Source organism: Ictidomys tridecemlineatus, chromosome 3 (assembly GCF_052094955.1).
Source record: "Ictidomys tridecemlineatus isolate mIctTri1 chromosome 3, mIctTri1.hap1, whole genome shotgun sequence".
Classification (NCBI taxonomy): Eukaryota; Metazoa; Chordata; class Mammalia; order Rodentia; family Sciuridae; genus Ictidomys; species Ictidomys tridecemlineatus.
The window spans coordinates 65149162-65161313 of record NC_135479.1 but is presented as its reverse complement, the minus strand read 5'-3'; the positions used below and the strand labels follow the sequence as shown (position 1 = coordinate 65161313).

The following is a 12152-nucleotide window of genomic DNA, read 5'->3' as shown; positions in this document are numbered from 1 at the left end:
CTTGTCCCTTGCACCCCAGTCCCACTGGCCCTGAGGGTGCTAGGCTCCTGCTCTCTCTTAGTGGCAGGCAGACCTGATTCACCTCTCACTCTGGAGTAAGAAAAAGAACCATGAGCTTTTGAGACCCCACATCATCTTCTGAGCCAGTTTTTTCACATCTGCCCAGGAAGACTGAAGTTTGAACTGATGGCCTTCCCCCAACCATCACTACCTGGAAGTGGTATCAGCTGCAATGTTGGGTATTTAAATACTACTTAAAATGGTTTAGATGTAAATTTTATATTATGCCTATTTTACTCCCATTTTTAAAAAAGGAGAGACACAGAGTTCTGAGCCCCTGCTCAGATCAGCCAGGTGAGCAGAGGTCTCTTGGATCCAGGCCCAGGAACGTGTGACTTTAAGCAGCTTCACAATGCAACAGTGAAAGGACATGACAGTTGGGGACCCCCTCATATGTAGGAAGCCACTCTCACCCTGACAGGGCTCCCCTGACCTATCCCAGCACAATGCTTTGAATTATCTCAGCAAATATATCTCCAGCGACTGAACATCCTCAATAATGAACTCTCCAAGTTTCAGAGCTCAAACAAAAAGATTTTATTGGTGCAGTCTCTCTCCCCAACAAACACCCAAGGAGCATAAGGAGTGCCACCCAGGCCCCCTTCCCTCAGCTCCCAATCTCTGGCCTTAGGTGACATAGGGCGAGCAACCCCCATTATGGAGGAGAGGGAAATTGCTCTTAGATTAGTGAGCACATTCACAGAGCCCCATTTTATATCCCAATTCAGAAGATGACATGAACATCTGCTTTCACTTCAAGACATTAATTTTCAATTATTAGAGAAAAACAAAATTAATCCTGACAAATTATTCACAAACAGTCTCTTGTCTGGTGGGTCATAATAATAACTTCGAGGGCCCACAATTAGTGTCCTCGGACAGAGTTTCCTGATGGAGCCCGTCATCTGCAGTCTGTGGTGGTGGCGGGCAGCGCCAGCGTATCTCCTACACCCTGTTCTGTGGGGTGAGAGAGATGGTTCTGCGAGCCCCTACTCCAGGTGACCACCTCTTCCATAACCAGGTTAGGAAACTCAAAACTTTCAGATTTTCTGGAGAAGAAAGGGATGGTGATAGCAGGTGAATAAAAACACCCTGTGGAATCATTTTCAGCTTTAGACATTTTGAGGCTTTTTTTCCATTCAATAGCAAGATTTCACTCAAGGATGTAAATCCTTCTTAAGCCCAAGTGTGCCCAAAAAGACAGACTGGAATCCCCACAGAACAACACCTTATAACCCGATTTGTCATCTGCAGTGGGAGAATGGACTGCATTCTCTCCTATGAGACCTCTTCCACCCGTGACAAAAGGCCATCCAGGATCCTAAATCCGAAACTCAATGGCTCTAGCTGAATTCTTCATTTGCAATAATAATAATAATAATAATAATAATAATAAACTGTTTGCCAGGGTCCCATCTACCAGGGAACCTGGTTCAGCTCGAATTGCAGGCTCTAGGAAGTGGGAGGAGGAAAAAAAATTAAAAAGGAAGCTCTGAATTTGCCAACCTTAGTGACCTCCAATCCAGAGAAAACCCACTTGATAAAAGATTATCAACACTATAATCTCTTTGGATGGGTTTTTTATGTATCTTGGCTGCTGTGGTCACTATATAAATAAAAATCCACTGAGATGTGAATGAGCAGAAGAATTCAGAGATAATGATGTAGCGGTCTTTGAATTTGGATTGTCACAATTAAAACCAGAGTGTTTGCCTTGCTCACATGTTCAGACTATGGGGAAGGGGGTGGGGGGTGTGGTTAGCACATGGAAGGGGAGGTAACCAGGGAGGGAGGCAGGTTCAAAACAAAAAGGAGAAAACAAAGCAACAATAACAATATGAAATTATATCTTTAAGAAGACAATGAAAGACACTGCTACTTCCAAAGTCAACTGGGTAACTGACCTCTGACATTGTGTAATTGACTTTGCAAGTAGAACAACAGCAATGTAACAAAGAAAATGTCAGTGTATTCACAGCACTAATCTATAACGCTGGGAGGCCCTCCTGCTGTCAGGCAAGGCTGACAATAAAATAGCTTTCAAAGGGATATTACCATCATGCTTTCATTCCTGACATCAATCAAGACAAAGAGAACCTTTTTCACAAGCCATTAAAAATAAAACCTTTGTATAAGAAGATAGGTAAAACAGCACTCTCCTTAAAGACAGCCATGCAGAGCAATCACATAATTGGTGATACTTGAAAGCAGTAAAGTATTTTTATTTACTGAGTATACAACCCCAGTTGCTAGCTGCCACCCCATCCTGGCAGGTATGCTATGAATCCAAAATTTCCATCTTTATCTCCCCCACTCACTTCGCCCTGCCTGTCACCCACAGCAGGCTAAGGGAACTGACAGCCAGCACTGAAAACTTCAAGTGGGATATATAACCAATACAGGCTTCACTAGTCCATTTTGAGTGCAAAACTACTCTGATTACAGACTAATATATCTATACACAAAACACACTTGCAAGCCAACAGGAATTTGCAGAAATTGACAAATTGGCCCAACCACACCTTTTGAGGTTACCTATTATAACCAGGCAGTAATAGTTTCCAACATACTCTTCTGTTTTAATTACCCGACACTCACTCAGATAGGAAAAAACTATGATATCTATACAAATATTTTCAAGACATAAAGATAATACTCTTTGCAAACATCAGTGTAGCATGCATAGACAAGTCTGGACTTATTTCAGCCAGGGTTCAGAAAAAGCAAGCACCTAAAGCCACCCACCCACCTTGCATAATGGATGGGGCCATCAGGAAACCTAGCCATCCACCACTAGATTACCTCGAGAAACAGTTAAGATGCCTGCATGCCATAAGTTAGTGACACTTAAGGAAAACTGCAGGCCCTGGAGCAGGAAGTAAGGGGAAACTAATGTTCAAGAGAGTTTATAATCGACACACTTTCTGAACCATAGATGTATCCAGCCACCAGTCTTCCAAAAGGTCCAAGATGATGGCCTTAACACCCAAAGGAGGTCACCCCCACTCAGGGCTTGACAGATCTCCTGGTACAGGTAGCTTCAAGTCTTAGAATGTTGTGAAGGAGGAAATAAAGAGAGAAACACACTCTGCTGAAGAGCCCAGACAAAGTGTTTTGTCCCTCTGATATCCACAGACCACATGCCAAAAGTATACAACCAAGTCGAGTCACTCTGAGCAAAGATGTTACTCTCAAAGCACTAGAGGCAGCAATGGTTGCTTTTACTTTTTCAGACAGAAGTAGACACTATTGTGTCTTTTTAAACAGTGTTTGAACAGGCTCCCTTCATTTCATTGATAAAATGGGGAGAAATGTTAAAAGAAGAGGAAGTTGCTCCTAACGCTGTCTTGAAAACACAATCTCCCACCACTGCCACCTAAATGAGTCTTTTCCAGAGACAGGCAGCAAGTCTGCACACTGGCCTCAGTGGTGAGTTCCTTTTGTTTACACATTCAAATGAAGAGTTAAGAGAAATCAAAGCATCTAATTGCCAGACTATTAAGTCCTACAACAGGGTAAGAATTCCACAGCCACCAGCTTAAGAGTTGTCTAGCAATACAGCAATTATTGTAACTTTGTATTAAACTGAACCAGATCCCCAGCCTTCTGACTCCAGCCAGAAGATCTGTACTCCAAGATGCCTAGCTCCAGTTTTCTCCTTTCATGGTTCCCCCTCCTCCTCCTCTGTGAACGCGCTATAGCAGGCCACAACATTTTCCAGGGCTGGCGGGTTTTGTGGAATTACTTTATGACTGTTAAGTCAACAGCATTTTGCACTTTTCATTATTAATGCCTACTTGGCACCTTATGGTTAAACGTTTAGCAGGATTCTCCTGCCAGAGGCACATAGTTATTATTATATTATTGCTTATTAAGCTTTTGCAAGGAAACTGGTGTAAGAATCTAAACAGCAATTACTAGACATAAAGAATGTTTTCAAGAATGAAACAGGCCCTTCAAAACCTAAGAATAGGTAACTTAATTGGGGGAATTAAATATTAGAATTAAATATCAGTTACCCCAATCTACATACAAAGCTATGGAAAGTGCAAAGGATTTGTTTTGCCCTTCCTGCAAGATCATGTACATTTAGCCAAACAAATGTCGACAATTTACACTTGTACGTGGTCTCAGATGAATCTAGAAACCTGTAACCCCAGAATGCCTCTATTTATTACATCTCAATTATTTCCATGGAAATACTAGCAATGGCAAGCTACATTGTTCCTGGGTCCCTAGACTACCAAAATTATAAAATGGACTTTGGAGGAGCTTGGGGCTGGCAGAAAAAGACAAAGAAGGGAGGGAAGGTGAGAAAAGTCAATGGGGGTAGTTTTGGATGTTGGGGTGGGGGTATGTGGACACAGCCTGAATGCTAATTAATATTAAGAACTGTAATTAACAGGCAGTTGCTAGATTGAGAAAAACTGCAGTACAAATTATACAAAAATTTTAAACTGAGGCTGGGAAAAATGCCGTATTCCTTTTCCATAGAAATGAGAGAAGCTGTTGCGTGGATCTGAGGAAGCCAGCAGCAGCCATCCATAGGGTAAAGGAAGACAGGGTTCCTTAAAGTTGAGTGACAGAGGGAACTGCTAGCTAATCCTTACCAAACCATCTGATATCATCAGCCAAAATAACATCAGTGAGCAAGATGGGAAAAGCCTGGAGAATGAGGCCAAAATTATCAAAGGGAACAAATCATTGCAACTACCACGCCACACCACCAGGACTCAAAAAAGGGGAAAAGGGTGTAGGAAAATCAGTCAGAAAATGTGACTTTTGTAACATTTATGGATTTGGGGGTTTTTTTCTTTTTTCTTTCTTTCTTTTTTTTTTTTTAACAAAATGACCACCCCAGTCCCCTTCTCTATTTGTTGGGTAAACTCCCTCCAGTAAATCTGGGCTTTCCAAAAAGGACAAACATCCTGGGGGACAAATGACCCCCCACTCCAGAGGGAGGCTGTGTCCCTGAAGTGGAAAGTGAGCCCCCCCCCCAGGCATTTTGATTTTCAAAGCAGCAATGCCTATGCTTTCAAATAACATTCTCTGAGCATCCATTCAAAATTGTTACATTTCTGTCTATCCTTCCTGCTACCTGCTTTCATATTTCCAAGATCAATTATGAATTACAGTCAAGTGAGTTCTACTGCAGAATGCACGGAGCTGGGGAAGTCCACAATGACTCCACATTAGCCCTGACACACAGCAGTGGAGGCAAAATAAAATATAATAAAATGTAAAAGTTACCATTGTTCCTTAAGAAGCACCTTCAAGCATCTTTAAAGGTGAAGATCTTGCCATTTCAAACACTTGGTGAGGAGCTGTTCACACTTAAGCACACACTTTTGAATATTGCTTTCGAGAAGGAGGGCAGTTCTTGAAAAGCAATAAATCCCTCACCTGCTGTAACTCTTATCTATTCAAATTATCTACTCTCTTAATTCCTCCTTTGATAAGTGGCCACATCTCCACCCTATGCACTCCAGTAAACTGAATAAAAGGCAAAATGGTGAGAGACAAAGGTTGTGGCTGCTTTTAGAAAATGTAAAGCTCCATGGGAAGAATCAGGGGGCTTCCGATGCCAAGGTTCTGCAGAAAGATTGTGTGGCTGGTATGTACAACACTTCTCAAAATGCCTGCACTAGTCTTCTCCCACCTAGCTATCTTCCTTCCTCAATTTGGTTGAATTCTCAACTACATATACACACATGTACTTGTAGATTCATTTAAAATCATTTCAAGGCTCATTTCGTGAAAGGCTAAAGACCAATTATTAAGTCTTTCTCTGAGATCCAGAGTGGTTTTAGAATTCTTTACAAGCAACTCTGAAACACCCACCCATCTGATCACTGCAAACTGCTCTACCTTTTCTTTCTGTGGCTTGCCTTCTAAAATAAGGAGATATGAAGACACATTACCAGGTTATAGGTATGCAAGCTTTGCATCTTTACAAAAAAAAAAAAAAAATCTGCAAGTTTAACCCAAAATCAACTGCCCAATTTAAAGAAAACTTTTTGTATCCAGTAGTTCCAGTTCGAATATCTTCTTCTTAAGTGGCTCTATAAGGAGTGAGCAATGAGCCAGGAAAAGAGAAAAGAAATCAAATATTACTTAAAGTTGTGGTTGCCCTTCTATTCAGTAAAAGGATAAACATCGACCCTTCTCCCCTCTTTTCTTCTGGGAGTCTCTCTTCTGGTTTCCTTCTCTTGATCAGAACACCCTTGGTACCCCCACCTCTGTGAGACAGAACAGGCTATTCCGAATTGGGATACAGAACAAGGAGCAGAAGACCAACTTCTCCCAAAGCCTAATAGAGGTGCAGTCCCGCTGCTGAAAGTTTGAACTGAGTTGGTTTTCTTCTAGGATGACTGGGAGCCTCTCTTCAGGCCGGCTGCCACTGGCTTTCCTGGGACTTTAGGAGGAGGGAGGTGGCTAGTGTATCACCAGATTCAGTCTCAACCACTCCAGCCAAGAGCAAGGCTGGCAGGAAGAGAGCGGGGGCACCAGCGCCTTCTCACGAAGGCCTTCAAAAAATGAACTTTTCAGAGCAGAACTGGGCTGCGGCCAGAGGTCATCAAGGGAGTTAGGAGAGGACAAGGGCCTTGGGACTTTAAGGCTTCAGAGGCATATAGCCACTCTCATCCTGTTCCTCAGTCACCCCTCAGTGTGTTCAGGCAGCTAAGCACCCATCTGAGGGGCTGGAATTGGGACAAAGCAGCAGGCCAAGCCAGGAGAGGGGAGCCTGTTAGAGGAAAATGGCAGGGGAGGGGCTCAGCCCATACACTTCCTCTCCCCAGCACCTCTGCTCTCCAGGGGCCCCTGGAGCCAGGAATATAAAGCCTATAAATATAAAGCAAAGCAAGGAGAAGGAGTGCGTGTGTGTGTGGCTATATATCCATATCTCATCACAAACGTGTGCACCCTGGGTACTCGGTGCAGGAAGCTGACCAGGGTGCGGAAGGTGAGTACCTGGCACACTGGGAGGACGTCCACAGCGCTCCCTGGGATACCTGTGACCGGCCTGCATGGCGCAGACAATGAACTCCTGGCGGAGGCTTCCTGCCCGGTTAGCCTCCGCGGAGCAGGCAGGAAGTGCGGCTGCCGCAGCCGGGTGCATGGCCTGGGAATGGGGCAGGGAGGGGGCGCGGGGTGGCCGACCGCATGCGCGCCCGAAGCCTGGGCCAGCAGCGCCTGCCGCTCTCCACATCCCCGGGCAACAAGGAAGGGGCTGGAGAAAGCCAGCAAGGCTGGAGCCAGCAAGGGCGGCCTCCAAGCTCCCAGCCTCCAGGGTGCCCGTCCTCACTGCCTCTTCCTTCCTCTTGCCAGCATGGAGATTCCCAATCCGAACCAAGTTGGGCCGCACCCCTTGATTGGCCTCTCAGGCCCGGGGTCCCAAGAAGAGAGCGAGGAAGTCCCCTTGTAGGCACCCTAGGCCCGGGTCCCAGCCAGCGGTGGCTCCAGGCCCAGAAAGTGTCCAGGTGGGTAGGATGTCCATGGCGTGCCCCCTCCACCGCCTCCACCTCCCGCTCCTGGCTTCCTCCTCCTTCTCTCCGCTGGCTCCGAGGGTCCCCAGCAGCCCGCCTGCTCGCAGGTCCCTCCTCCCTCTCTCTCTCCCTCCTAGCTTGATTGTGCCTTGCTCGCTCACCTTTCATGGAGCGCAGCTTCACCTGCTTCCGCCTGGACACCTCCGGGGCTCAGGGCACTCCTTCGCCCTCAGAGGCGGGCTCTCGCCGCCCCCGCCCCGGGTAACCCTTCTCCACTTTCTCAGCCTGCCTCTTGGAAACTTTTTTTTTTTTTTTTACAGCCGGGTCAGAGGCTGCGGGGAGCAGACAGCAGGTGGGGCCCTGCCTGTTGCAGTGAGGCAGCTGGGGGCTCCCGGTCCCAGCGGCGGTAGCGGGGGAGTCCGGAGGCCACTAGGCTGAGCCAAGTTATGCAAAAAAAAAAAAAAAAGCCGCCCTCCACTTTCTCCCCACCCCCCGCCTGCCCCCAGCCCATGTGGCCCCTCCCTCCCTCCCCCACGTCACCGCCACCCTCACCCTCCTCCTCCTTCGCCTCCTCCTCTTCCCCTTGCTGGATTTTGCAGCCTGTCTGGGAGCTCATAATGAACCCATCTGAGGAGGGGGAAATGGTGCTGGAGTCAAGAGGGTCTCAGGAGGCGGGAGAGACCCGGAGGTGGTTGGGAGTGAGGAAGCTCAGTACCCCCTGGAAAAAAATAAGGCTTCAAATATCCCCTGCTGCACACACAAAAAAAATTTAAAAATAAATATTAATGGCTCAAAAAATGCCCAAACACCCGGTTTGGAGATTATGATGGATGGCAAGGGGGTACCTCAACTCAGCCTACTTTGGGGTAGGGGCTCAAAAAGGCCATAGGGGCTTGGAAGCCGTGGCTTGGGGCCCCTGGCTCACACCCGCTTCTCTAGCTCTCAGCTAGGTCTGGAGCTGTCCCCCAGAGGAGGAGGGGGGCGCGTGGGGGCTCAGGCGGCAGTGTTCAGGCACTGTGCCCCAGGCATCCTCAGCCCGTGTGCAGGGCTGCTGCTGCTGAAGCCAGATTTAAAGTTAGATAGTCAGTGTAGTTAGATCGGGTCTAATACCAAGTGAAATCTAAAATGGAGGCCATGCTTGGAATGACTGAGGGAAAACACAGGACAATTCATGGAATCTTAATGAAGTCCCAGAAAAGGCCTTAGGCCAAAGTCCACCTCAAAGAAGTGTTAACCAACAGCCTCAACAGATTTGGAGATAGCCCATCCCAGAGAAGTGATAATCCCATGCCAAAAGGTGATCATTAGGTCCACCTGTGTCCTAACCCTTCCCCCTTGCATTCCATCACCAAAACTATACAAAGGGGAGACAACCACACTTCCACAGATTCCACCTCTTGGGTCCCCTTCTTCCTCCGGGAGAAGTCTTTTCTGCTGTCCTTTAATCAACTTCTAATTTCTACTCTGACCTTGCCTCGGTGTGCTTCTTTGGTGTTATTCTTCAGCATCAGGGAAGCAAGGACTCGTCACCGGTCAACAGCCGTATCACTGCCTGCCCTAGGGCAGTGGATGCAGTCCATCCCCAGGCCGATGCCAAGTCGCCAGCCCTCTAGCTGCCTCCACTGGACAGGGCCTCGGAGATGGGGGAGGTGGCGGCGGTGGTGGAGGGGGAGGAGGATGAGCAGGTGGCAGCCGCAGCCTGGCTCCAGTCCTCCTAGGCAGGAGCAGCGGGGCGGCTGGGCCCTGGCTCCTCTGCTCTCCAGTTGGTGCTGCCTGCCAGCCTCCCTCGCGCTCCTGTCTTCTTTGTAGTCGCTGGCTCTCCACCTCTGCACTGCAGAGACACATCATAAAGCCAGGCTTGGCTGGAAACCCAGCAGGAGGATGTGAGGAGCAGAATCCAGGCTGGGGAGCACTCTGATCCCCTGGGGCACCCCGCACTGCTCCTGCTCAGATCAGATGGAGAGAGAGCCAACACCACCAAGCAATGGACATTGCTGGAAATACAGCTCCAGCCGCCCACAAAACCCAGACCTCTGTGGAGGCATTTGCAGGCACCATGCAGGCCCAGGCACCTCACTGGCTAGCGGGGGCGGGCTCTGGCTTCAAGGGGGAGGTAGGAGGGAACAGAAGGCCCATGCTGGCTGTCAAGCTCACCCAGATGCATTAGCATTACAAACTGCAAAAATTGAAAGAATGGGGGAGCAAACAGGTTAGCTACCCCAGTGTTGCTTCTTGTGCTTCACGCACTAGAATTATCCTCAGGCCCTCAAATGACTTTTGACGATGGTTTGGTGTTCCAAGACCACTCTTACCCCACATCAAACAAATGCTTACACCACTGAGCTAGCCTATACCCTCATTTGTAGGGTTCTTGAGCCTGGTGAGCACTTCCAGTCTGTGAGTCTAACACCTTATCTCCAGAAAACTGCAGTAGCACCCCTTCCCTCCAAGGTTGGCAAAAATAAACCAGTTGCTACTTTCCACAAAGTTTGCCAGGGAGCGCCTCAAGTCTCTGTAGTTCTTAAACTAGTTAAGTCTCAGATCTCCTAGCTGGTCCTGTGGTCCTGGAAGGGCACATGCTTAAAAAAAAGTCTTCCCTGGGCGGCTCCCCTAAACCTTTACTTTGAAGCGTCCCCCTCCGCCGCCGCCAGCTGCAGGCATCCAGGACCCAGGTAGGGGAGAGGCCCCCACATCACCCCCTCCCAGGCAAGTGACGCCACCTTGGGCTGGGGTGCCTTGAGCCCGGAGAGCAGAGCGGGTGCACAGAGCAGCGCTGGGGGTTATCAATCTCGAAGATTGATAAATTGCCACTTGGAGAGGGGAGGGCTGTGTCCCCTCAGAGACCAGTTACACAGGGCAACCTTTCACAGAAAAACCCGCTCCCCTCTGAGAGCAGTGCTGGGCCAGCCCAGCAGTGGTGCCCACACCCCACGGTTCCCCGCCTGCTCGCCAGCCTGAACCGAGCCCCCCTCACCTAGCTTAGCAGTCCCCCAAGGCCCTGCTCGCCAACCCCGTGTTTGGCTGGTTGCCAAGGTATATGCCACCCCCGCAACCCTGCTGCTAGGGAGAGCAGGCCAGTGGATGCAGAGAAAGGCCTTAGGCAGGGGGACCATGGGCGTGGGCCCAAGGCCATCTACGAGGTACAGTCGGGTGACTGGAGAAATGCAATGCCCAGGCAAACACGCCAACAGCAGAGACCTAGCGTGAGGATACCTGGACAGGCTAAGGCCAGGTCATCCACTAAGTAAGACCTAGGCCCGGAGGTCTTCCCTTTCTCTGGAATAGGTCCTCCCTTTCTCAGCCACTGCCCTCCCCAGTTCGTGAGTCCAAGAATGTCCAACGTCTCCAAAGAGCCACCTCCTGCAGCCAGGGATGGCCAGGGTTAGACTGAAGAGTGCCAAGGGCCCAGGCAAGGGCAGAGTACGCTAGGCGCCTGGGAAAGAGCCAGGAAGAAGGGGCCGAACCAGCCGCGCCCCCCCACACACCCCTTCTGGTGCCTGGGATCAAGGACTCAGAGAGAGGCTGACAGGTGGCAGATGAAACACACTGGGGAAGGGGGCAATTGGCTTCGACTCTGGGGTGACTCTATCGTGGGATGACTCTCCTGGGGATGGGGGAGAAAAACCCCCAGCTCGCCCGCCCGGGCTCTGGAGGCAGGGGGTGGAAAATTCAGATCATACCCATCCAGGAGAGAGGGGACAAACAAAAGGAGCAAGGTGGGGATGGGTTGTGTTAGGCAAAAGGAGGGGGTCGTCCAGTGGGAAGGGGCGCCAGTGCCTCTGCCCTTTCTCTGTCCTAAGGGAACTGCAGGAGACTCAGAGGCCAGAGGTGGAGGTAACAGAATGGACTAGGAAAGACAGGGGGGAATTGTGGAGGGTGGGGGGCTGGCAGTAATGACCAAGGCCTTTTGGAACTAATCCTCAAGGATGAGGGTCCTGGAGCAGCACACAAAGTTTGTTTGTTTGTTTGTTTGTTTGTTTTTGATGAGTTGATGAGTTGGGCGCACTGCTGTGAAGCATGTTTGCAAGTAGACACTCACCCAGCTCCCACTGGAGACATGGCTGCTGTGTCCCTGTCAGCTACAGTCAGGGTGCGTCAGGGTGTGGAGGGAGCTTGACCTCCTTGTGCCTCCTTTCTCCTGTTTCCTCTAAAGCTTGTTTCATTTTAAATTCCTTCCAGAAAATATGTTGTTATAAGAAAAATCTCAGAGTTGCAAAAAACCAGTACTGTCCCCCTTACTACCCTAGCCCTGTTGAACTCAGATTCATACCAAAAGGGTCTCAAGGGACATTTGTTGAAGCCTGGGCCTTGCTTCTCACCAATCTGGTGACTCTGTACCAGAAAGTCATTTTCAGGTGATGTATTTTACACCATCTGCCTACCTCCTGCCTACCTCCAGCAGGGAATCCAGGGCTTAGGGCCCCTCCCTTGTTAAAAAGGTCCCTTTGGCCCAAGGTCCCTTTGACCCGTTATTCCAGCAACTGAGGAGGCTGAGGCAAGAAGATCTCAAGTTTGAGGCCAGCCTGTGCAATCTATCAAGACCCTATCTCAAAAATAAAAAATGAAAAAGACGATATATGTAGCTTGGTAGTAGAGTGCTCCTGG

At 49.0% G+C, this 12152-nt stretch overlaps 1 protein-coding gene and 1 long non-coding RNA gene across 5 annotated transcripts in view; one reads left to right on the top strand and one right to left on the bottom strand.

Annotated features, from left to right (window-relative positions):
- The window catches only part of LOC144376210 (zinc finger protein 519-like), a 92398-nt gene extending 84391 nt beyond the window's left edge, over window positions 1-8007 (bottom strand). For 3 of the 4 annotated variants that reach the window (XR_013436436.1, XR_013436437.1, XR_013436438.1), the window contains exon 1: window positions 7709-8005. The gene's annotated coding sequence lies outside the window, so the exon portion shown is untranslated. Of the gene's footprint in view, window positions 1-573; window positions 1110-7708 lie in introns of those variants that run through there. The other variant, XR_013436439.1, reaches the window with a different exon arrangement.
- LOC144376211 (uncharacterized) lies at window positions 7184-8353 on the top strand. The gene is made up of 2 exons (XR_013436440.1): window positions 7184-7541; window positions 7868-8353. It is a non-coding gene; the product is annotated as an uncharacterized LOC144376211 (long non-coding RNA).
- Window positions 8354-12152: the final 3799 nt, after the last annotated feature.